This window comes from Chlorocebus sabaeus, chromosome 4 (genome assembly GCF_047675955.1).
Source record: "Chlorocebus sabaeus isolate Y175 chromosome 4, mChlSab1.0.hap1, whole genome shotgun sequence".
NCBI classification, from domain to species: Eukaryota; Metazoa; Chordata; class Mammalia; order Primates; family Cercopithecidae; genus Chlorocebus; species Chlorocebus sabaeus.
In genome coordinates, this window is record NC_132907.1 from 10,094,480 (window position 1) to 10,120,718 (window position 26,239).

General features: G+C 38.2%; 1 long non-coding RNA gene across 1 annotated transcript in view; it reads left to right on the forward strand.

The window, feature by feature from the left end:
* Window positions 1-501: 501 nt before the first annotated feature.
* Window positions 502-26,239, forward strand: part of LOC103224217 (uncharacterized) — a 66,446-nt gene continuing 40,708 nt past the window's right edge. Inside the window, exon 1 of the long non-coding RNA XR_012092719.1 lies at window positions 502-685. This is a non-coding gene — a long non-coding RNA (uncharacterized lncRNA). The remainder of the gene's footprint in view (window positions 686-26,239) is intronic.

Genomic DNA, 26,239 nt, shown 5'->3' on the forward strand with positions numbered 1-26,239 from the left:
TCTGATGACCATGCCAAATGTGGGTAATATTTAGAAAAAAAATTTGAATGTCATACACATAGAATTGAGGAAATTAGTTTTTGATATAGATATGTCAGAATTGGCTCTGTGATGTAGTGGCAGTTTAAAAGTGTTTTCTCAAGAGAGGATTATCAGATTCTGCTCTAAAACCAATAGAAAATGACTCAGTTTCAATTATACTTTTAATCCTAATTGCAGAGACCCTATAACATAATGACATAATGAACAATTAAAACTCAAAAAAGTACCAAAACCAACCACAAATACTGCTCAAGGACTTTCAGAAAACATTAATTCATTCAATAAATATTCACTGTAGTCCAGGAGATGTAATGAAGAACAAGACTAATAAGATTCTTACTTTTTTCAAAATTACATCCTCATTGGTAGACACAGATGAATGAAGCAAGCATACATATTTATCAACTAATTTCAGATAGTGTTAAGTTCTAAGACGAAAATAAAACAGGGTGATGTGATAGAATGTACCTCGTGTGTGGGTGTTGCAGGGAGGGTCAGCTTTAGTCAGGGAAGGCATCCTCGATAAGGAGGTATTTGTGCTAAAACCTGAATGATGAGGACTCCACCACGTCAAGATTTGGAGGAAAGGGATTCCATACAGAGAAACAGCAAGTGCAAAGTCCTTGAGATGAGAAAGAGCACGGTATGTTCAAAAAGAAAAAAGAACACCAGTTTGGTGACAACAGAAAAGACAGTGTTACAGAAGATGAGGTCAGAGTGATAGAGAGGAGACAGATTGGACTTTTGTTCTAAGTACAACAGGAAGCGATTTCAGCATTATAAGGAGAGAAAGGAAAGAATATGCATGATTCAAAATGATCACATTTTCATCTGGATAAAGATTAAACTGCAGAGGGGAAAACTTGGAAGAGGAGAGACAAGTTAGAGGTTTTTGTGGTAGTGCAGGTGTTTGACAATGGCGGTGGGATTAGCTTGGTAGTACTGGAAATAGTGATTAGAATCTGGATGCGTTTTGGGAGCAGGGTCTACATATTGAGGATTTGGATATAGGGAATGAGGGGAAGAGAGGAATCAAGCATCACCCCTAGGATTTTGCCTTGAGCTGCTTGTGAAATGGAAATGCCTTTCCTGAGAGAAGATTGGGGGAGAACAATTTATAAGGGAGGAAATTAGAAATTCTATTCTGGGTATGTTAAGTTTAAAATGCCTATTACTTGTCTAAGTGGATCTTGACTACAAAAGTAACTGTAGTCTCAGCAAATGAGTCCTGTGGGCAATCAGCATTATTTTCTTTTTGTTGCCTTCCTTCATATTCCTAGCTTGAGGGAAAAATAGAAAAAATATTCACTTATTTATTCATTCAAGATATATTTATTAAACCATCTATTCCATAAACATTTATGCTACACACTGTTCTAGCAAATGTGGATAGGGGAATAAACAAGTTCTATTTTGTATTAAACCTTTTTTCCCTTTCAGGTTTAGTTTCAAGAGTGTGGGTGAAAAATGGATGACTCATTTCCGTTCTTTACTAGCTGGTCCAAGGCTGGCAGTTTGCTCTCTGTTGCCTCACTCTTCTCTGGTATGCGGTAGAAACATTCAGAAATAGACTTAGTAGCTTGGATATACAGTGTCACCTGCCAAAGTCCTTCAATACCATATTAATGAATAAAAAATGAATGGTACTAATTAATATATATTTCCTTATCCATCCTATGTTTTTGTTCTAGCATTTATTATTTTTTAAAGTACTAGAATAAACTAATGTCTTTGAGTTTGTGATGACTAATAGAAACAGTTGGATATAGAAATAATTCAGTTTAAGTCAGCCAAATAAATACAAAAATGTTTCTGAGTAATTGGTTATTGCAGCCTTCTTAGAATTTCATTAGGGACAAATTGAGGTTTCTGAATCTAAGAAATTACCTGGTGCTTTTCAATACTGATATGATAGATTTTGATACCACTTGCTTCATATAGGAACATTTCCTGTTTTTCTTCTAGAGAACTCTGAATTAAAGAGAGAAGCAGAGATGAAAATACCTTCTCATTTGTGCTTCGAAATATTTCTTGTCCTAATCAAAATTCCGGCAAGCCAGATTTGATACCATAACATAGAGTCAGCCAGACCGCTCAGCTTCCCTTAATATTCTGCATCCCCTCACCCTTGTTTAAAACTGGTTCCTCCAGTTGGTATCTGAATGATGCTATCATCAGAGTGAGTTGTGCCAAACTCAGATTACTGTACGCTATAGTCATTGTCTGGTTTCCTGTCTAGTGAAGAAGTATTTCATGGTGGTTAATAGCACTGGCTTTCATCAATTAGGCTAGGATTTGAATTCTGGCACTACTGTTCGTTGGCTGGATGACCTAGGGCAAGATACTTACTCTTTGTATCTCAATTTCCTCATCTGTGTTTATGTGTGAGACTTAAATGAGCTAATGCAGGTAACGTCCCAAGCACAAGGCCTATCACCAGGTAGGCATTTGTTCATACGCTTAAAACCTATCTGAGTGCCAGGCACTGTTCTGAGCTCTGGTATAAAGCAAGCACAAATTAGACAAACTTCCTGCCTTCGTGGTTTTTTTATTTTGGCATTCCACAACCTTAATTCCCTTTCCTATTTTCTTTCTTTTCAGGGTGGCTCTGAGCAAAATAGTCACGTAGCAAAAAATGGGCACTTTATCATATTCTTACCCTTGTGTGTGACACAGCTAGTGTATTAGTCCATTTTCATGGTGCTGATAAAGACATACCTAATACTGGGCAATTTACAAAAGAAAGAGGTCTAATGGATTTACATTTCCACATGGCTGGGGAGGCCTCACCATCATGGTGGAAGGCAAGGAGGAGCAAATCACATCTTCGGTGGATGGCGGCAGGCAAAGAGAGAGAGAGAACTTGTGCTCTCTCTCCCATTTTTAAAACCATCAGATCTCGTGAGACTTACTATCATGAGAACAGCAAGGGAAGACCCACCCCATGATTCAATTATCTCCTACTAGGTCCTTCCCACAACACATGGGAATTACAAGACGAGATTTGGGTGGGGACACAGAGCCAAACCATATAAGCTAGTGTCCATGTTGCTCACCCTTGCCCACCAAGCTCCACCCATGCTCCACTTCCCCACCTAGTATGTCTTTCCAAGCAGTGCCTCCCCTGTGGGGCTTCTCTGCACAACTTGGTGCCCTGTCCTATCCACATTCACCTGCATACTTTGTATCTTAGTGCCTGCCTTCTCAGTCATGTAAATCAACCGATACTGAGTTTCTAGTAACTGGTATAGATCAAATATATACCCCTAGTGAGAGCTTTGCTTAGTTCCCTAGAAATGAATCTCTAGAAATAGAAGATTGTAATTTGTGGAATATTGAGAGAGGAGAGGATTTTGGAGAAGCTGTTGTGTCTGACTGTGATCACTGTGTTGTTTGTTTGTTGAACATAGGCTGTAAAACGACTTTCTTCTCTTCCCCATGCTTTTCCGTGTTCCTGGCTTTCCCTTTTTTCTCTCCCATTTCTCCCTTTCCCACACTTGTGTTACTCACATTACATAAAATATAATGTATAGTGAAGCCAACTTAAATACCACATCCTCCTCAAAACCACGCCTTCCCTTTCCACTTGAAAGAAATCTACCTCCTCTGTACCTCTCTGGCCAGTCTTTCAAGTGTTATCCACTTACTGGTTATCTTTCCCTCATTTCTCTGCATTCACAAACTTCTTTTGGGATAAAACCCAAGTGAGAAGCTGGGAGCTGCAGCCAGTTCAGGGCCTTTCAGAGGTCCAGCAAAACCTGGATCTCCCTCTGCTTTCCTCTTCTCCCTTCCCTCCTTCCTTTTCTGGAACAATTTTTTTTTTTTTTTTAAGCCCAAACCAGGTGTTAATATTATCACATAAGAAAGAGTACTTTTAATACAGTAGTAACCTCTTAATATAGTAGGAACCTGCAGGGGATATGTTCTAAGACTCCCAGTGGATGCCTGAAATCAAAGATAGTACAAAGCCCAATATATATACTGTTGTTGTTGGTTTTTTTAAAATTGAGATAGAGTCTCACTCTGTCATCCAGGCTGGAGTGCAGTGGCATGAACTCGGCTCACTGCAACCTCCGCCTCCCAGGTTCAAGTGATTCTCCTGCCTCAGCCTCCTGAGTAGCTGGGACTACAGACGCACGCTACCATGCCCAGCTAATTTTCGTATTTTTAGTAGAGATGGGGTTTCACCTTTTTGGCCAGGATGGTCTTCATCTCCTGACCTCGTGATGTGCCCACCTCAGCCTCCCAAAGTGCTGGGATTACAGGCATGAGCCACTGCGCCTGGCAGGTATTTTTGATATAATAACCCAGATGGCTACTAAGTAACTAACAAACAAGTAGCATATACAGTGTGGATACACTGGCTAATGGATGATTCATGCCCTGAGTGGGACAGTACAGGCTGGCATGAGATTTCATCACACTATTCAGAATGATGTGCAATTTAAAATGTATTAATTGTTTATTTCTGGAATTTTGTATTTAAGACTCTTGGACTGTGACACTGAAACCATGGAAAGCAAAACCATGGCTAACGGAGGTCTACTGTACATAAATTACAATGCAACATAATTGTGTTATTTATAAGATTATGTGGGGTTTTATTTAAAAAGTAATTTGCGATGTGCAATATGGTATCTGATAATGAGCTATTAAAGTTTTATTATAAATAAGATCTTAAATGTATACCAGAGACTGCATATATAAACTAATATGGAGAGATTATTGGAAGTTTATTTTGCCATCTATTGAGTAAGATCCAGGGTGAATGGTTCTTTGGCCCCCATGATACATCCTGTGTGGGCAGTAGTATCAGGTACAGATAAAAATCAGTAACCAAAACATTAGATGGATGAAAAATGAATGTGATCACAGGAGGATGAGAAGCTACCAGGGTAGAATTCTGGAGAAAGACTGAGATAATTTTTGGAGATGATGCTCTTGTTAGCTCAAAGCCTGGGCACAGAGCTTGACTTCTTTGGGGTTTCACAGAATCAGGGAGACAGAGAACCAAGAGACCTAGAAAGAAGATCTCCCCACAGGAAGACTGAATTTTCACCATGGCAAAGGAAAAGTATCAAAGGAGAGTCCTGCTAAGAACAAAGCAAAGAGATTTAAGAGCTTAACATCTCTGGTCGACATGCTTTGGACCATCCTTGCCCATAATCCTTTTCTTTGAGATCCTATTCCCTATGTAGCACTGGTAATGGGCAGCCCTAAGTAACTGGTGACACCCTTACAAGAAAGCTGGTCTGCAAAGAGAAGGAAGAGGAAAGAAAAATTGTGCAGAGAGAATTAGAAGCTAGAAAGCAGATGAATCTTGAGAGATAACTGAGTTGTCTCAGTTCTCCAATGATTTCAGTTTCCATGACTCATGTTGGTACCATGCTATGGTTTCTGTGGATCTCTAGCATTGTTTGAAGCTTCCTCGCTTTATATCCTATAAGTGGAGTCACTGTTTTTTTGTCATGAAAAGAGTCCTGACTAGGACAATAACTGATATGTTGTTGAAAGTTGATGGTCTCTAGTTGTCTTGGGAACTTAAGCTTAGATAGAAGGAGAACTATATTGGTTTTCTCACCCCAGTTAATATAGCCAGAGCTAGTTTTCCATTGCCAGTAGGGAGGAGTGTTTGGACACTTTCAGACAGTTGGGTTGGAGCTAAGATAAGGCAGAAGGAGATAATTTTTTTATGAGTCCTAGATAAATATTGATGGGTGTTTTGTTTAGGGTAAAAGCTAAGTTGCTGAAACAATGGGAACCTTTTAGTACAATGACTTAAATAAGATTAACATTTATGTATCTCTTTTGCTACAGTCACAGAAATAGATGAGTTAATGTCAGTTGCATCAATTGTCCTTGTCTACATGGTCACTAGTACCATGACCATGTTCCAACCCATAGGAATGGGGTAAGGGGAATAGAGAGTGTCACCAAAGATTGCAATCCAAAACCTAGATTTGTCACACATTACTTACAGTCATGTGCCATGGGCTGAAACTCAGTTACTTGACCATACCTAGCTGCATGGAATGTACTTTCTTAGATTTGTGGCCACACATGCTGCTAAACAACTTTTGGTGTTCGATTATTAAAAGAAAGAAAGGGTTTCAGGGGACCATTAAGAGAATCTGTAGCAAATAGGAGCTGAGCTAGAGCACAGCACCACAAAGCTTAACACAGTTTGTTTTCTTCTCTTCCTCTAGCATTGACTGAGTTTTGGGTTTTATCCATTTATTTGTTTACAATTTTAATATACTTACTTCTTTTATTTGTAATGTGTGTTATTTGTAGTTGAACACTTCATATTTATAATTGACTAAAAGGTAATCAAAATTTAAAATTAAACATTTTACTTTGTATGACCATTAATAGTTTTATTGGGTTTTAGAGCGGTGCCATTAACTTTCTAAAAAAAAATAATGGGCCAGTTACTGCTGATCTCACCCTCTGAATGCACTAGCAAAGAAAGTGTGTTTCACTCTGATAAGACTCTGTGGACCAAAAATTGCTATTTCAAAGGAGAAAGAAATGCCAACTAGTGGCTGCAGGTCGGGGATAAGTGTGGAATATGTGAAACAAATGCTTACAGTATTTTTTAAATTCTTCAAAAACAGTTGTGTGATAACTCTGCTAGGGCAGGCATCTATGGGGGTCATGCTAGGGCAGGCATCTATGAAGCACAATAAAGGCAACTAGACAAATCAAAGCATAGGAAGGAATGAGCTGAAAATAATGGAGCTATTCATTCCTTCATAAATAATGTGTCAAATGATACTTTAATACTGCATAAAACTCAGATGGTGGCGTGTGCCTGTAGTCCCAGCTACTCTGGAGGCTGAGGTGGGAGGATCACCTCAGCCAGGAAGTCAAGGCTGCAGTGAGCCATGATCACCCACTGCACTCCAGCCTGGAGGACAGAGTGAGACCCTGTCTCAAAAAACAACAAACAAACCAACTAACTAACTAACTACGTAAAAAAAACCTGACTTTAAAACAGCAAAAATCCCTTCCTTTTCTACATTTGTTTTTTCTAGATTAGGTTTGTGACTAAGGAGCAGAAGAATAAAAATATCTCTGCCTCCAGGGGGTTACTGCCCCATTGTGGATATAACAAGGCCATGGAATGTTCAGTGGCCTCTACTCTGATATGGCTTACATTAAATAGGACTCAGATAAAAAAGGTTCCTTGGGAGAGGTGAAAAGCGAAGATTCTTGGGGGAGATGGGAAAGAGTGAGGCTGCCAAAGGAAAGGAATGGGAGAATTATTTTAGATACACAATGTCATTTATCCTTTACACAAATTTGAAAATTGGCTTCTTGGAATTTCTCTGGATCCCCATTCTGTTGCTTCTCAAATATTCAGTACTTTCCTGCCTTCTTGGCCTTGTTTAAGTTGTTGGTTCTGAACTGTTGTTTTGACCTTGGCTTTGGCCTTAGCATTTAGCATCAGTATTTTAAAAGTATTTCTTTTGTAGAATGCTTCATTACTTCCAGGCTTACCTTTGGGATTACCTGCACCTGAGGTATCACTGGGCCTGGCCCACTCACATGCCTGACCTTTATTTTCTGCCCAGCTTCGCCTTATATTTTCCTAGGCTGTCTTTCAATCTATTTTTATAAACTGTTGTGTTCCACGTTTATTTAATGGCACAAATGGTTATACACTCATTTCCATTGTGCAGAACAGACCTGAAAATGGCACAGGAAGTCAAAATAGAAAGATCATTAGGAACTTAAGGTAAGGAATCAGGGTGGAGCGTAGTTCTGAGCAGAGCCTTAAAGGATGAGATACGTCCAAGACTGAATGACACCTTTATGATGCTATGGGGTGAAAGCAGCGGAACATGCTGGTGACCGACGTGAAACAGTGCTGCGTGAGGAGGAAGGGTTTGGCAGAATGTGTCGAGTTGCCCTAGGTCTGAACCCTGGTTCTTTTCTCTGGATACCTGTGTGAATTTCCTGATTCCAATTTTGGATACCTCCCAGGATGACAGCTTTTCAACTTCCTTGTTGACATATTTTCAGGGTCTGTCTTGAGAATGATTAGCAGCTTTTAATATGTAGCCCCAAGTCTATTCTTCCATAGTCTGCACCCGTCTTTTGCTCATAAAATATTTGGTACTGACTCTGTATTACTTGGAGTTTCATTTTTGTTCAGTCTTAAGTAGGAATTACATGGGTTCAAAGGGTGGGGAAGAAGACCTTCTTTCAGTAGAGAAGTCGAAGACAATCCAACACAGTATTCCCTCCTTATCGAAGAGGGGATATGTTCCAAGACCCCCAGTAAATGTCTAAAACTGTGGATAGTATCAAACACTCTATACACTATGTTTTTTTTTTCCTATGCATACATACCCCATGATGAAGTTTAATTATAAACTAGTCAGAGTAAGAGATTAACAATAACTAGTAATATAATAGAACAGTTATAAAAATATGCCAGCATCACTACTCTTATGGGTTGGGGCCATTATTAAGTAAAATAAAGGTTACTTGAACACAAGCACTGCGATAGTGTGATAGTCGATTTCATAACAAAGATGGCTACTAAGTGACTAAGGGGCAAGTAGTATATACAGCATGGATACACTGGACAAAGGATGATTCACATCCCGGGTGAGACAGAGTGGGATGGCACAGGATTTAATCATGTTACTCAGAATGGTACACAATTTAAAACTTGGGAATCATTTATTTCTGGAATTTTCCATTTAATATTTTCTGACTGTGGTTGACCACAGGTAACTGAAACCATGGAAACCGAAACCACAGATAAGGGGGGACTACTGTACTAAACTTGAAGGGGTCTGAAGCTTGTTGGATAAAGTAAAACAAACACTGAGAAAATTAACTGTATAAGACAGCAAAAAAAAAAAAAAAAAAAGCAAAGTATGAACCATGAATTGCTTTGAAACACAAATAGCTTTACCATGTAATACCACCTCTCCTTTTCACATTGTGATTTAATTATTAACGAAATCCTGTTCTTTAGAAAGGTACCACACATTATTTTAGAGCACAATATCCATGTTTTAACCACAGAAGAGCACTAACATGGAACTCTCTGGAAGATGAATATTCCCAAATGTTCAACACATGGCCTGTAGAAGCCAGTCCCATATTTATTTTTCATGTTACATTTGCTGATGAAAGTTATATCTGGAATTAAAAAATATTTGGCAGATTCATAAGGATCCTTTTTAAACTAAAATTTGACAATGTCGTTTTAGCATATAATATCATGCTCACTGTGTGTGGAAATGTGGCAATGGAAAATATATCTGGGGAAAACACTGACACCTGGAAGGCTTCTGTCAACTTTCAACAAAAGCCTGCAAAAAACTGCAGATCAGATGCTATGCAAATGTGTTTCAATTTCACGTACACCAAGTACACTGTATCCTGTTATTTTGACACACATTGGAAAATCATTTTATTACTTATCTTAGAATATTTCCTTCTACATGAATCCTCTCATTAAAATTTTCTGATAACCTTTTACAATTATTATTTATTAAAATAGCAGTTTAGCTCCGACATTTCCTGCTCTCAACGTTAGTACACGTTATGCCTCACTGATGTTACTTGTCATTTTCAGCTTTATTTACCTTTTTGCTTCCTCTCTCCTATTTGATTATGTACTCCTAAAAGACAAGTTTCATGTTCATTTCACTAGTTTCCTGTATAAGGTCTTACTTAACATTGGTGCTCAAAGGAAAAAATTGTTGTGTGACAAAATATGTTTTTATTTTGTACTGTGAATTCCTTGAGGTCAGAAGAGAATATCTGATTCATAATCCCCAGCACCTATTACACTTCTGAGTCTGCAGAATAACTCAATAAATGGTTTTCCTATAAAACAATACGAATTGCATCCAAATGCTACATTTTATCTTACATGCCTATCTGTTTTAGTGCAAGGAAATGTATTCAGACAAATCACAGGAACCACATGGAATGGTCCCATTGGTTCTCTAATTCCAACAGAGGCAGCTGTACGATGTAGCTAAGGGATAATAAAGCTCCAGAGACAGATCTGGGACAGGTACACAATTTAAATGGGGGTACAGAGGTAGACGCTAAAGAGTAACTGTATCTTATACTGTTTCCACATTCATGTTTTGGAGAAAAGTGTGATAAAAACAATTTTGTTAACAATTTTTAACTGCAACTACCACAATTAATTTTAAGCCCCTTCATCATTGTTATGTAGGGCAGAAGGAAGAGGGTGAAAAGTAATTATTTTTGTGATATTTTGGAAACTGTATCCAGTGGGTTGAGGGTGCCAACTGCCACATAGTTGAATCCACAGATGAGTGAGAAAATTATGCCAATGAGTTGTTACTGATTAGGTCAAATAGCCTAATATGGTGGAAAATTGCAGAAAAGGTTGCAGGAAAAAAAAGTAACAAGAAGCTAAAAAAACTTTGATAATATAGAAGAAGCTGTTTGAAATAAATAAAGCAATGTAATTCTTAGTTTTGTGTTTAATCAAAACTCCTGCAAGGAAGCATTCCCTTGAAAACCAGCACAAGACAAGGATGCCCTCTCTCACCACTCCTATCCAACACGGTGTGGGAAGTTCTGGCCAGGGAAATCAGGCAAGAGAAAGAAATAAAAGGTATTCAATTAGGAAGTGAAAAAGTCATATTGTCTCTGCTTGCAGATGACATGATTATAGATTTAGAAAACCCCATCGTCTCAGCCCAAAATCTCCTTAAGCTGATAAGCAACTTCAGCAAAAGTCTTGGGATACAAAAGCAATGTGCAAAAATCACAAGCATTCCTATACACCATTAACAGACAAACAGACAACCAAATCATGAGTGAACTCCCATTCACAATTGCTACAAGGAGAATACAATACCTAGGAATCCAACTTACAAGGGATGTGAAGGACCTCTTCCAGGAGAACTACAAACCACTGCTCAACGAAATAAAAGAGGACACAAACAATGTAAGAATATTCCATGCTTATGGATAGGAAGAATCAGTATTATGAAAATGGCCATACTGCCCAAAGTAATTTATAGATTCAATGCCATCCCCATCAAGCTACCCATGACTTTCTTCACAGAATTGGAAAAACCTACTTTGAAGTTCATATGAACCAAAAAAGAGCCTGAATTGCCGAGACAATCCTAAGCAAGAACAACAAAGCTGGAGGCATCACACTACCTGACTTCAAACTGTACTACAAGGCTACAGTAACCAAAACAGCATGGTACTGGTACCAAAACAGATATCTAGACCAATGGAACAGAACAGAGGCCTCAGAAAGAATGTCACATATCTACAACCACCTGATCTTTGACATATCTGACAAAAACAAGAAATAGGGAAAGGATTCCCTATTTAATAAATGGTGCTGGGAAAACTGGCCAGCCATAAGTAGAAATCTGAAACTGGATCCTTTCCTTACACCTTATACAAAAATTAATTTAAGATGGATTAAAGACTTAAATATTAGACCTAAAACCATAAAAACCCTAGAAGAAAACCTTGGCAATACCATTCAGGACATAGGCATGGACAAGGACTTCATGACTAAAACACCAAAAGCAATGGCAACAAAAGCCAAAATAGACAAGTGGGATCAATTAAACTAAAGAGCTTCTGGATGGCAAAAGAAACTATCATCAGAGTGAATAGGCAACCTACAGAATGGGAGAAAATGTTTGCAATCTACTCATCTGACAAAGGGCTAATATCCAGAATCTACAAAGAACTGAAACAAATTTACAAGAAAAAAACAAACAACCCCATCAAAAAGTGGGCAAAGGATATGAACAGACACTTCTCAAAAGAAGACATCTATGCAGCAAACAGACACATGAAAAAATGCTCATCATCACTGGTCATCAGATAAATGCACATCAAAACCACAATGAGATACCATCTCACACCCAGTTAGAATAGCAATCAAACTATCACAAGAACAGAAAACCAAACACCGCATGTTCTCACTCATAGGCGGGAACTGAACAATGAGATCACTTGGACTCGGGAAGGGGAACATCACACACCGGGGCCTATCATGGGGAGGGGGGAGGGGGGAGGGATTGCATTGGGAGTTATACCTGATGTAAATGACGAGTTGATGGGTGCAGCACACCAACATGGCACAAGTACACATATGTAGCAAACCTGCACGTTGTGCACATGTACCCTACAACTTAAAGTTTAATAATAATAAATAAATTAAAAACAAAAACAAAAACAAAAACAAAACAAAACAAAACAAAAAAGAATAGCAATCATTAAAAACTCAGGAAACAACAGGTGCTGGAGAGGATGTGGAGAAATAGGAACTCTTTTACACTGTTGGTGGGACTGTAAACTAGTTGGAGTCTCACCCTGTTGCCCAGACTGGAGTGCAATGGTGCAATCTCGGCTTACTGCAACCTCCACTTCCCAGGTTCAAATGATTCTCCTGCCTCAGGCTCCCAAGTAGCTGGGATTACAGGTGCCTGCCACCATGCCCAGCTATTTTTTGTATTTATAGTAGAGACATAGTTTTACCATGTTGGCCAGGATGGTCTCAAACTCCTGACCTTGTGATCTGCCTGCCTTAGCCTCCCAAAGTGCTGGGATTACAAGTGTGAGCCACCATACCCGGCCAAAGAAAGAGAGTTTTAAAGTTCCATCTGAATTTTGATAGCAGTAATATCTACATTCTTGAGAAAATATCTTAACATTACATGGCAAAAGAGAGTGAGTAGTATTTATAAAATGAGCGTGGTATGATTCTATAGGTGTGGAAGTGATGGCACCCTAACATATTATCAGTGAGTGACATATCTGTGTATAGTGAACAGGTAAGGGTACCTGAACAGCTTCATGTAGAGAACTGCAGTAGGGTGAGGGAAAAGAGAGAGAGGAGAAGTAATTTTACTTCTGTTCCTCATATCAGTGTTATAATTTCTTAATATCTATATCATAATGTGGAACTATTTTGTGATAAGCTTCACTCCCCTTATTCTCTTTTTATCTTTTTTTCAGTTCTGATAAAATATATGACAAAAATGTGAGTAATATTTTTGTGTTTCTATTGCTTAATAATGATGAACTACTAATTCAGTTAATTCTATATCTCATGCCAACTGTCCACTTACTTACTCAGAAGACCAGGAGGCTGGAGCCCTGTCCTTGGAGAGTCTGATTCAGTCAGGCATGAGTATGCCTATGGAATCCATTATTTGATAAGCTCCTCAGATGAGCGTGACAGCCAGCCAGCATTTTGAGTCCTAAAGTTCTTCTTTGTCTTTAATATCTCCATCACCCTTTCTCTGCAACTCATGCAGGAGGCACAGTAATCCTTCCCCTGAGGTTAATCTATCATCTCAACAATGACCTAATCAATATATTACCTCTTTCACTTTACATTTGAATTTTAAGATAGCCTCCAAGGTGTTAAAATAGAGGATCAGTTCTCTTTTGAGATCCCACCACTTCCAGAATTATCTAAGAATCCAAGTGGAGTAATTCACTCAATCCAAAAGGTTCAGTCCACTTCCCAAGGCCAGCTGGGGAGAATAGTGGAGAATTTAATCCATTTGCTTCCGGCAGGCACTAGTAGTTGCTGGATGCTTGCAGTTGTGCTCTTGGTGGCCAGGTCCTTGCGTAGGGCCAAGCTTCACACTTAGACTTTCTGGTTAGAACTCTCTTTATTTCAGAAGTTTGCCAAAACGACAATAGTCCTGAGGGCTTCTAGACTAATCTTTTTGTGCATGTATATGACAGAATCAGTTTTTTCTCAAAAATCTATAGATCCTTACAATAATCCTATCACTTCAGCTAAGACTACCCTTTCATTACGGTGAGTTGGGGTCCTCACTAGCCAGCACAGTTCTCAAACTCTACCTTGGTATTAAAATCACCTGAAGGACATATTAAACACAGGTTGCTAGGTTCCAACCTCTGAGTTTCTTAGTAGTTGCTATGAACTGAACTGTGCCGCCCACATACATATGTTGAAGTTCTAACCCCCAGTGCCTTAGAATGTACTTGGAGATAGGGCCTTTAAAGAGTAAGGTTAAATGAGGTTACAACGGTGGTGCCCTAATCCTACATAACTGATGTCCTTATAAGAAGAAGAAGAGACACCATTGGATGCATGCACACAGGGCAAAGGCCACGGGAGGACACAGCAGGGTGGAGACTCATCATCTGCAAGCCAAGGAGACGCCGAATTTGCTGACACTTGATCTTTTGGCTTTTAGCTTCCATAGTTGTGAGACAATAAATTTATATTGTTTAAGCCAGCAAGTCTGTCGTATTTTGTTACAGCAACCTTAGCAGACTTATACAGTTGGATTGAGGTGGGCTCAAGAATTTTCCTTTCTAACAAGTCCTGATACGGCTGGTCTGGGGACCACCCTTTGTGAATTACTGGGCTAGGAAATCTTTGTCAGGTCCACTTTGTTTTGCTTTGTGCATGTATATGACAGAATCAGTTTTTTTCTCAAAAGTCTATAGAAACTTTGTTTCACCTTAAAACCTTTGAAGATCAGGAGGCAGGATTTTTATCCTTATGCTGAACTACTCAGAGTTAAAAAAGGCTCAGTTATGCTAGTGTCCATGACTGGGGGTGCCTATTCACCTTACATCTGGTAACTAAAAGGCACATTGGAATAACTGCTTCTTGTTTCCACATACACAGAGATGTTCTGGAAGTAGATTTTCCTATTTTTTTTTCCTTTAAAGTTATATCTTACCAGCAACTACTCAGGATAACAGAACTGAGATACAAAAAGAAAAATAAATTTCAATAATCTGACAGTAAGTACAATTCAGTGTAATTCAACAAACTGAATTGGTAGCAGATAATAATAACTGAGTTAACATGTTTCCTCTTCCACTTTATATTGGCATCTTACACTAGACTCCAATGTGTTAAAATACAACAAACTTTATGAATCATAAGAATCACATGATGTCTTTGTTAAAAATATGGAGTCCTGAGCTACATTCCTACAGATTTTGATTCATTAGTTTGAGTGAATTTGGGAATCTTTATTTGTTATAAGGGCATTTGGAGATTCTAATGCTGGTGGTCTGAATACTACTACATGAGAAACACGATCTTTGAGGAATAAGTAATGTGGGGATATTAATTTTTTGTATAAACAAATTAGCTGAGCATGGTGGTGCATGCCTGTAGTCCCAGTTACTCAGGAGGTTGAGGTCAGAGGATTGCTTGAGCCCAGGAGTTCGAGGCTGGAGTGCAGTGGTGCAATCATGGCACACTGCAACCTGAAACTCCTCGACTCAAGCAATCCTCCCACCTCAGCCTCCTGAGTAGATTTTTTTCAAAAAAAAAAAAAAAATAGAGGCCATGTTAGAAGATGTGGCTTTAAGTCCTACCCACCAATTTTGATAATGCTGAACTGGGACAGCCTCCCTAGGTAAGATTTAGGACATGGAAGTGCAGAATATATCTTTGTTCTCTGATTTCTATGTCCATGCTTGCTTCTTGGAGTTAAGTAAGAAGTTATTCTTTCAAAATTTACTAATCAGAGAAATATTTCCCAAGAGGTGGAGTAGAGTGAATAGAACATGGAGAGAGGCCAGTACAGGGGATCTCTGAACCTTGAAAAAACCCTCCGTAGTGGAGAGATAAGCTTCATCTTCCATTCGCCTCACCATTTCAAGAAGGTTACCACATTTGCAAAGGTGAACCACCTACTTAGGTTCCCATAGCTGGAAAGAGGCAAAGCCAGGATGGAACCTGGTCCCGAGTACCTCCAGAATCAGCACTCCTGACTACTCTGCCAAAGACTTAGCTATATAGATGCAACCTTGTAGTGTGTGTGTGCAAATCCTCATACTGACAATGAGGGAAGCCAAGTCCAGGTTAAGTGCTTTTACTTCGACTGTGATAATCTACCATCACAGCAGCCACATCCTTTGGGTATAGATTCATTTAATTTTAAGGGAAAAAATGTATTTCCTGCTTTTTTGATTCCTGACTTTGTTTCATCCTGGTAGGCCTGTAGATGCTTCAGAATTACTTGGTATATTCCTACCCTCAAAGAACTGTAATGGTCTTTCGTTTCTCATAAATGTAAGACTGCTATATTACTTTATTAAAACTCAGAGTTACTGGGCTGAATAAGCACAGCAGCACATTGTTTCTCAGCATTTACAGTTCTTTTTAGTTAAAATAAATGCTACATTCTTTAGAGTTTTGGGAGAACTAGTTCCCTTTAAATCTCACCACAACTGTGAATTTGGAAATTAGATGAAAAAAAAAAGCTTATAAAAGTAAAATTCATATTCAGTTCATATTCACACATACACACACACAATGCTAGTAACAACAGATGCCTCTGCTTGCAGTAACAGATTTATCCTAAATCTGGATACAATGAACTCTTTTTATTTCCTCAGATAAGCAGATATTTGGCCAGATTTGGTGGAATATTTCTCTCTCGTGAGTTAAAAAATAATTTTAGCATATATTTTAATTATGTAAAATTATGAAAATTAAAATTTTCATCATTGTTTTTAGATAGTGTTTCTATATAGTATATACTCCAGTATCTAGTACAAGACTGGCATATAGACCCATTTATTTGGTTATTCTTTCATTAATCTTGGCTGGTTCTTCAAAAAAATATAATGTTTTAATATTTAGATCACCAAACATTTAGAGTTTCAGGTTTTAAGACATTCATACATTACTATAGTAATCATTATTGTTGGATAATTAGCTTACTGATCATACCATAGCAAATAAGAAGAGATTTTCACTTTATCCCCAACTATGTACCTGTGAATATAAGATGCTAGACAATGTTTACATGTATGAAAGGCCATGAGAGTAGGGTAAATGAGAAAAATTTATATAATCTCATAGAAAATACTAGATCTTTGGCATATTTACACATCTTAAAAGTTCTTATTAAGTGAATTTTGAGTATAATTTGCAGAGAAATGTTGAAAATAACTGACAATATCCTTTCTATTCTATATGTTATGCTAATTTGCTTCCACATTAAATCACACTGTTTAAAATGGTAGCATTTTGCATAAGGGTCTTAGCAAGTACTTGATTATTGGATTGTTGGTTGTACTGATTTCCCCCAGTAATTTCCAATACTTCCCTATTACTGAAGAAGCCAATTAGGCTTTTGTTTTATTTAGTTTTGCTTTTTCTTTTCCAAATCTTTGCTCAAAGGTTTAATTTTTAAATGTTTCTATGTCTTTTTTTCAGTGATATACCATTTTTCAGGAACCATTTCAACACTTTTAACAATTATTCCTTAAGGGAATAAAGTCAGTTTTCTGTTTAAACCTGCTTGCTGATTTTTTTTTTTTTTTTTTTTTTTTTGTAAGATGGAGTTTCACTGTTGTTGCCCAGGCTGGAGTACAATGGCTGGATCTCAGCTCACCACAGCCTCTGCCTCCGGGGTTCAAGCGATTCTCCTACCTCAACCTTCCAAGTAGCTGGGATTACAGGCATGTGCCACCACACCCGGCTAATTTTTTGCATTTTTAGTACGGACGGGGTTTCTCCATGTTGGTCAGGCTTCTCTTGAACTCCCGACCTCAGGTGATCTTCCCACCTTGGCCTCCCAAGTGCTGGGATTACAGCGGTGAGCTGCCACACCCGGTCAAATATTCTAATATACGTTTTTAGTTATTGAAAGTTACCAATAACTGGAATTTATTCATTTTGATGAAATAAATGAAATAACTGTTCATTCATTTGACAGTTATTGAGCACTTACTATGTACAAAGCACTGATACAGCTGTCCTAGAAATTACAATAATATTATCACCAATTACTAACCTTTAGGTGGTCAAGGTGCATGATTGGTACCATATCCCAGTTGGATCCTCAATACTTGCCATGATGCTTGGCACATGGCAGATTCTTACGCACGACTTCCTGAAAAAATGAATATATGATATACAATAATTTAAATGTCCATTTAGTGCTCCCATAAACGTTTTATAATTAAAACAGATTTTTTTTTCTTGCTGTTTGGTATGTGTATTGATTACTCCATACATTTGTAAGGAGAAAATGCTAGCCACAGTTATAAATGGTGCCTACAGCGCTACCTGTGTTTTCTTCATGCCTCCAGTTCCCACCTTCATTGTGGTTCCACTTCTTTCATTGTACTTCTATTCCACCTGCACTGTGATTCCAGCTTCTTCCAGATGACCCCAAGCCTTAGAAACTGGTAACATGACCTCCTTCCTTTGTTCCTCCAACCTAAGAGTAGTGAGGACATTCTGCTTTTGTTAATCTCTGGGAAGTTTCACTGTCCTAATTGACTCTTAAGCTCTTCCACTAACTCATTATCTTTGTTTCAAATACTTAGATGATTCCCTTGATTGTACATGTCTAATATAATTTTATTACTCTGTCTTATTTTCTTTAGGGTCCTTATCACTATCTGTAATTATGTTTGTTACTGCCTGTACTAACTGTGTTGTGCTGTACTGTTACTGTTTTACTTCAGTAGAATGTAAGATCCAAGAGGACATGACCCGTTGTCTTATTTATGACTATATGCCCAGCTTTAGCACAGTATGTGGTACGTGGTAATTGCTTAATAAATGGTTTCTGAGTACATATGTCTGGATAAATTTCTGAAGCTTTCAAATACATTAGTAGTAATGGCACATATGGTGTTCTCATAGTAATTAGTTATTTTAACGCTAAACCTAGTGAAATGGCCATTATTTTTGTTTTTGTAATCCAGATGGAAATAGAGTATTTTAATTTCTTTTAGAAGAGGGTGAAAAAAAGCATCTAAGAAGTTTCATAATAAGATTCAGAGTTCTAAGCTGGATCAAGACTTACAAATTCAAACGGATTATTCTTATAAAGCTAAAGTGTCCCCATTCTTAACAAAATATTCTTTTATATATTGGTGTGTATATACTTTTAGATTGCAATCTTAATGCCACACAGATGTTCAATTATTTTGCCAGTGCTGTGATTTCTTTTAGGTTGCCTGCCATCAACCAAAAACACAGGAAACTTCTTACTTTGCAGGCAAAATTGACATAGCATTTTGTGTCCTAAATGATGTCCTGATAAATATCAGAAATTTTTTTCCTTTGGTGGCATCATTTTTAATGATGTTACTATTCAAGGTGTTTTCAGTTGCTAAAGACAATGCTGCTTTTAGAGTCTTGTATAGATTTTGTGGAACAATCAAGACCCAAATATCTTAAAATTAAAATGTACTTTTTGGTAAGTAGTTATAGAAAAGCAAATCTGGCATGTGATATTTATTAGCTCATTTATGAATCTAACCTTGCACTTTCGCCTTTTCTGCTTTTGTTTACAGTTTTCCTTTAGCCACTGGGGATACATTATTTTCCTTTCCTTTCAAATATTGAAATCCTAGTTATAGAAATTTCCCTTCCTTTATGAAATCTTCCTAAGGCTTCCCAAATCAATTAACTGCATTTTATTTATACTTCACTCTCAGTAATTGAATCAAGTTTTTGCATTCATTTGCTTATTTTTTCTTTTGACAGTGACAATCATTGTGTTAATCCGAGTAACAGTGAGAAAAAGGAATAAAAAAATTGTGCCTTCTTGAACTTACCCTTAACTGGGGAAGACATATGAAACACAGTGATATGAAGTAAATATATAATAACATATTGTGACAATTGTTATGAAGAAAAACAAAAGTATAAGAGAAATGCTAACAAAGAAGATCCATTTAGATTTAGGAAGAGATGAGTCTTTCTGAAGAAGTAATGTTTAACCTGAGAGCTGAAGGTTGCATATCATCTTATTGCAGTTATTTGCATACTTGGGTATTCCCCTGCTAAATCTAGCTTCCTGTCTACACATTCAATGGTATTGCCTCTACAGGATCATGGGACGTTGCCTGTTGGGCTGGTTCAGTGGATGTTGTATGCACTGAAGAGGATTTGCACAGTTAGCAAACACCAAACTTGATACATTCATTTTGGTTCTGAATAAATGTTTCAAACTCCCCTTTGTCTTGAACTAGACACTTTCAACTGAGTCATTGACTGATCAGGAGGCACTGGGATGGGGGTGAAGGGAGAAGTGATGTTTGCTGCTAGCTGGGTCTTCATCAAAAGATGAAACTGATGAGATATGAACTTTAATTCTGCTTATTTTCATTTTCAGTCCCCCAGGAAAACATTGGGAGGGAATTCCACGGGTAATCTTTGTCTTTATGAAGGCCTAGAGGATTCTACCATAAAATTAGGAAAGATAAGTCAGAAATGTTGAAACACAGAAATTTAATACTTGTATTTTTATTTGTTGAGGCCTAGTCTCCCTCTGTCACCCAGGCTGGAGTGCAGCAGCGCTCTCTCTGCTCTCTGTAAACTCTGCCCCCCGAATTCAAGCAATGCTCCTGCCTCAGCCTCCCAAGTAGCTGGGATTACAGGTGCACACCACCATGCCTGGCTAATTTTTGTGTTTTCAGTAGATGGGGTTTCACCGTGTTGCCCAGGCTGGTCTCGAACTCCTGACCTCAAGTGATCTGCCTGCCTTGGCCTCCCAAAATCCTGGCATTACAGGCATGAGCCACTGTGCCCAGCCCAATACTTGTATTTCTTAAAATGAGAATGGCTATATTTCAATTTATGTGTATGAGTTTTAGTACTATTGCCCTGTGATAAATACACAAACTGTGCTATTTAGCAATCCTCACCAAAACTGATTTTCCAGGTTACATATCTTTGATGGGAGAATAAGGCTGTTTTCAAATTAGAATTGGTAAATCCTAAAACATTGCATTTGGAAATGATTAAATAGAAAGATGTGAAGTGATTTGGCTGCAACACTAAGCCCTCATTCATTTCCAGGGTATATTCAACGGGTCTGACTGGTGAGGTAGGTGTTACCATCCTCCTCATTTCTCTTTGCTTCGATTTAAATTTGACATTCAGGATAAAACATTTATTGTGCCTCTTCTGGGACTGATGAAGATCCCAAACAAGCAATGTGGGAGAAAGAGTCTGAATTTAGACCCTTGCAGCAGGAGTCTATCTGTCATATAGGACATGCAGGTTGGTGAGTCTAACTGGAGAAAACAGGATTTCTCCAGTTTCCCTCTCCTGCGCAAAGGAAATCAAACCCTCGTTCTCCTTCCGAGTAGTGCAGGCCTCATGGCAGTTTTGGAAGAGTGGTAATGATTATATTTAAGTAACTCAATATAACAATATAATAATGTGTTAGAACTGAAGCCAGGGAACTGTGTAACAAGAATCTAACTACAATAGAGAAAGTTTCAGAGTGGCAGCATTTCTGCTACTGCTGGACTTGAGAAAGAAAAATTCAACACATTAACAAAGAACTTAATGGTTTGTTTAGACTGAAGAGAAAATTAACATTGTTTTCTTTTATTCCTGTTGTCCAAAACCCATAACTGGATACTACATTGTTGCAACACATTGTGATCTTTCTTAAGACGTTTTCCAATTAATGGTATTGCTTCCCTAGGTGTGAGCTCTACAATTTAAAAAGCAGCCTGTGTTCAAATATGTATTTCATATGGTGTCACTTTATCAGAAGAGCAATCTGCCATTTTTTGACAGCCAGTGACTTGTGGCTGAATCAGTGATACTCTAAAAAAGAACTCATTATCAGTCTAGTGAACAAAATATGCATTATAAGATTTGCAGGATTATAATTTTCAATGTCAGTGATTTTATCTGCATGGGTGTGATAAATTGGGGATCAGCTGAAGCAGTTTCAAATATTTTCTATTTCATGAGATTAGCAAATTTAGACAGCCAAGGATTCCCTCCATTTTTCTTGGCATGAACCAGCTTTTCTTTTCTTATAAATAGTGCCAGTCTGAGGAAAAATAAAGAAAAAAACGTAAACTGTGTTTTTATGACTGAGAAGTTGCCTTTTGAAGAAGAAGGAATCATTAATGTAGACATCTTTTATAAACATTAACAGACTTCATTTGAGGATTAAGGATGAATGAAATATGGGCTGTGCTGTACGGTCTTAATTCTACAAAGTTCTTTATGGTTCTGTGACACTGCAGTCAAATTCACATCCTGTGAGAAGTGAGCAAATGACATAAAAACAAAAACCAGAATGGGAAGAGGTTAAAAGAACAGCATCCTGCTAGCTGACCTAAGGACATTTTTAGACAAACAATCCTAATCACTGACGGACTGTGGCAGATTATTTACACATCTCTAGTGTTGGTTATTATACGGATGCCTGAAATTATTGCAGCTATGGAAAGGTGAAATAGTGATGGTGTCAGATTGAAACCTCATTTGAGAGAAGTCCACATTCCATAGTAACTAATGACTGGAAATTCAGACTTGATGAGGCAAGGGAAAGAAGTGAGAACACAATGAAATATCATTGGCACCAGCATATTTGTTATTTTTCAGAAGAGCCTTTTGAAACCGATCACGTATATTTAACCCCATCCAGGTATATCTAAGTCTCTGTTACAGGATTTTACACCATTGAGCTGGATATGTACTATTTACAAGCCTCTAATATCTCCATCACAAAGTGTTTGCACCCATAGTGAGTTGAGATTTTGGAAATACAGTGAGAAATTTTATGTTAAGATTTTGTCTTCATATAGAACATGCAAAAGTGAAAAAAGTGAATAAGGTGAAACTGTCCTCTCTGTTATTTATCACCAACATGCTTTTTCCTAATTTTGATATATGGCAATGTCAGTGGCCTGGCATTGGGAGGCAATGCTGACTTATCTGTCAGGCTTTGGAGTCACAGAGGCTTGTGTTCAAATGTCACCTTTTGGTATCTATTAAAATTTTAGGCCAGCCACAGTGGCTCATGCCTGTAATTCCAGCACTTTGGGAGCCTGATCAGGAGGATTGTTTGAGCCCAGGGGTTGGAGGTCACAGTGAGCTATGATTGTGCCACTGCATTCCAGCCGGGCAGCAGAGTGAGACTCTGTTTCAAATAAAAAATCAAGCTTTAGTAGGAGTAGTTATAAATATTATTATTGCTCAAGTGAGAAGCTTAGGTAGCATTCCCAGCTCCTCTGCTTCTATACATTTCAATCTGATTGTTTACCTAGTTCTGTCCATCTGATCTCATAAGTATCTCCTAATAATTGCCCCCTTACTAACTGTACTGTCATGGTTTCTGCTACTTCCACAGGTTTTGATCACTGTTCACTTGGATTTCTGAGATAAACCACTTTGTACTCATTGTCTCCTGACTTATCCCTCTGTATTTCTTTCTGCACATTACTGAAAAATAGAATCTTTCAAAAATGCAAATCTAATCATGTTATCACATATAACAGAATATTTCATGGTTTTCTTTAAGGTCCGGCATAAAGTTTAAAGTCATAAAATTTTATACAAGACTCCTCCTTTTCTCTCCTACAACACACTTGTGGGTATACCCTATGGGTCAGTCAGGCTGAAATGTGTTGTTTTTCACGCTTACCATGCCTAGAATTCCCCCCTGCTGATCTCTTCCCTCTTATGCTTTCCCTGCACACTGCTACTCCCACTGACACAAATAGCTCTCCAACTTTTTTTGTCCTGATTATTCAACTAAAATGAAAGTTCCTCTGGGAAATCTTCCCTTGCCCACCACAATGAATTTGATATGCCTTCCTTGTGCCTCAATAATACAAACTCATGCTTCTTTCCAAGCACATAGACTCCATTTTAATGTTAGTTTTTGAGAATAACTTTATCTTTCCTGTATTAATATTTTTTTGAGACAGGGTCTTGTTCTGTCACCCAGGCTGGACAGCGTGCAGTGGCCAGAATACGGCTCACTGCAGCCTCAACCTCACGAGCTTAACCAATCCACCTGCTTTGGCCTCCCAAAGTGCTGGAATTACAGGTATAAGCCACTGTGTCCGGCCTGGGAAAAACTTTATCATTGGAGTATAATCTCCTCAGGGCAATGACTGTATCTTCTTTACTTTCCCTTCACTGGCAGAGTGCCAGCAACACAATAAACAAGCTATAAAAGTTTGTGGAAGGATGAATGTCTAATGTTTAAGTGCTGCTAATTCAAAGGTCATTCATATTTTGAAACAGATCAAAGACTAACATTAAGAAAATGAGTCTCAAATTGTGTAATTTCAGGCTATGGCCAACTGACTAATGGGATAAGTGTATATGGGTGTGTGTGTGTGCTGCGCTGTGTCAGTGTGCGTGTTAAGGGGATCCAGTAAGAACGTGGGGAGGTAGGAGTGCAGGTGATAGAAATGTCTCAAAACATTTAAAATAATATTATGTAGTTGGCTATTCTGTTAGCTAAGAATATGACTATTGTTAGTCACAGTGACTTAAGCACATAAGGACTTATTTTTCTTCTGTAATGAGAAGTGTAGAGGTAGGTAGTTGCTTGTTCATGGCTTAAAAATGTTAGCGCAGAAGTTCCTGTGATTCTGTTCACCTTTTCTTAAAACTCCACGATGGCCGCCAGAATTCTAGTCATCAGGACCACATTTCAGGCAAAAGGCCTTAGAAAACATGGAAAGGCAGAAAGGAGAATGCCAAGGAAAAGGCAGGTGAAGACCTACTCTGTCATATTCAGGAGCTGTGCAGAACAGTGGCCAAATCTGAGGTGGTTATGATACTGGCTGGATTAAAGAACTGCTTCGTTGTTCTTCTCCTTATTAAGCTTATAGATGATGAGTTTATTGATCCCTTTGGAAGATCAGCAAACATAAGCAAAGAAGTTATGTGTGTGTGTGTGTGTGTGTACGTGTGTATATATATATATGTGTGTGTGTATATATATGTGTGTGTGTGTGTGTGTGTATGTTAGATGGAGTTGCACTCTTGTTGCCCAGGCTGGAGCGCAATGGCGCAATATCAGCTCATTGCAACCTCTGCCTCCTGGGTTCAAGGATTCTCCTGCCTTAACCTCCCAAGTAACTGTGATTACAGGTGCCCACCACCACAACCAGCTAATCTTTGTATTTTCAGTAGAGACACAGTTGCACCATGTTGGTCAGGCTGGCTCGAACTCCTGACCTCAGGTGATCCATCTGCCTCAGCCTTCCAAAGTGCTGGGATTACAGGTGTGAGCCACACACCTGGCTGCGAATAAGTTATATTCTGAATTAAAACATATGATTTAACCTAATTATCCATTCAATGGTGTATAATTTCATTCTTTCTACTCAATCCTATTAACAAAACCCTCATCTTGCCAGCATTATTTATCCAAATTTATTAATTAAGGACTTACTCTGTGCCAGGCACTATGCTTCTCTCTGGGCATATGGAATATAAGAACAGAACAACCTTCTGGTCCTCTAGAAGCTTATTAAGTAGTAGAGGAAACAAAGAAACCAACAGGTAGTTCGTATAGTAGGTGATACCTTCTATGAGCCAGGCAGGCCTTCAGAGCTTTGAACAGGTAGCATGTGGATTCGTTCCAGACTCGAGAGAGGAAGACAGAACCCAAGGTCTCCAGAAGGAACTGGCAGCTCATCTATTTTTGTAAAGGAAGAGAAGGAGTTGAGAGAATATGACAGTCCTTCCAAGCAGATTAAAAATCAAATCAGAAGGCTGAAATTAGTGTCAGGAGGCTCAAAGAGAGGAATATGTGAGTGTATGGCCAAACTACAAGATTAGTAAGCCCTAGATATATTTTCAAGAGTTATGTTTATATCCTTGTATGAATCAATAAATTCTGAAATATTATTCTTGCATTATACTTTCCATTTCAAGCTGTTAATTCTTATAACAGAGAACCACAAAGCTACATCATGATAAGAATGCTCGGTGATCACTGTGTCTTACTCACCCACTTAATGACTGTTATCTGAACACCATAAGGAACGTATAGAAGTGTGATGAGGTTGGGCTGAAATATGTACTTGAGACATGTGAGAAACATCTGAATGGAAACAGAAAGTAGGCAATGTGATAACTATCCTGGAGCTTAAAAGTAACATCTGGGGTAAAAATATAGATGTAAAATTCTTTCATTCATTCCACAAATATATACTGATCACATAACATGTGCTAGATGCTAAAAATACAATGAGGGATAAGAAAAATTCCCTACCCTCAACATGTTTACATTCTAATGATAGAGACAGAGAAGTAAAGGTTTTAACTTGCTTATAGTGGGCATTTACAACTAGGAGGTTAGATAAGAACTGCAGAGAAAGTATTTAAAGTGAGAAGACATGGCTCATAATAAAATTTGGAGCATATTAAGTTTTAAAAAAAGAGTGGTGGTAG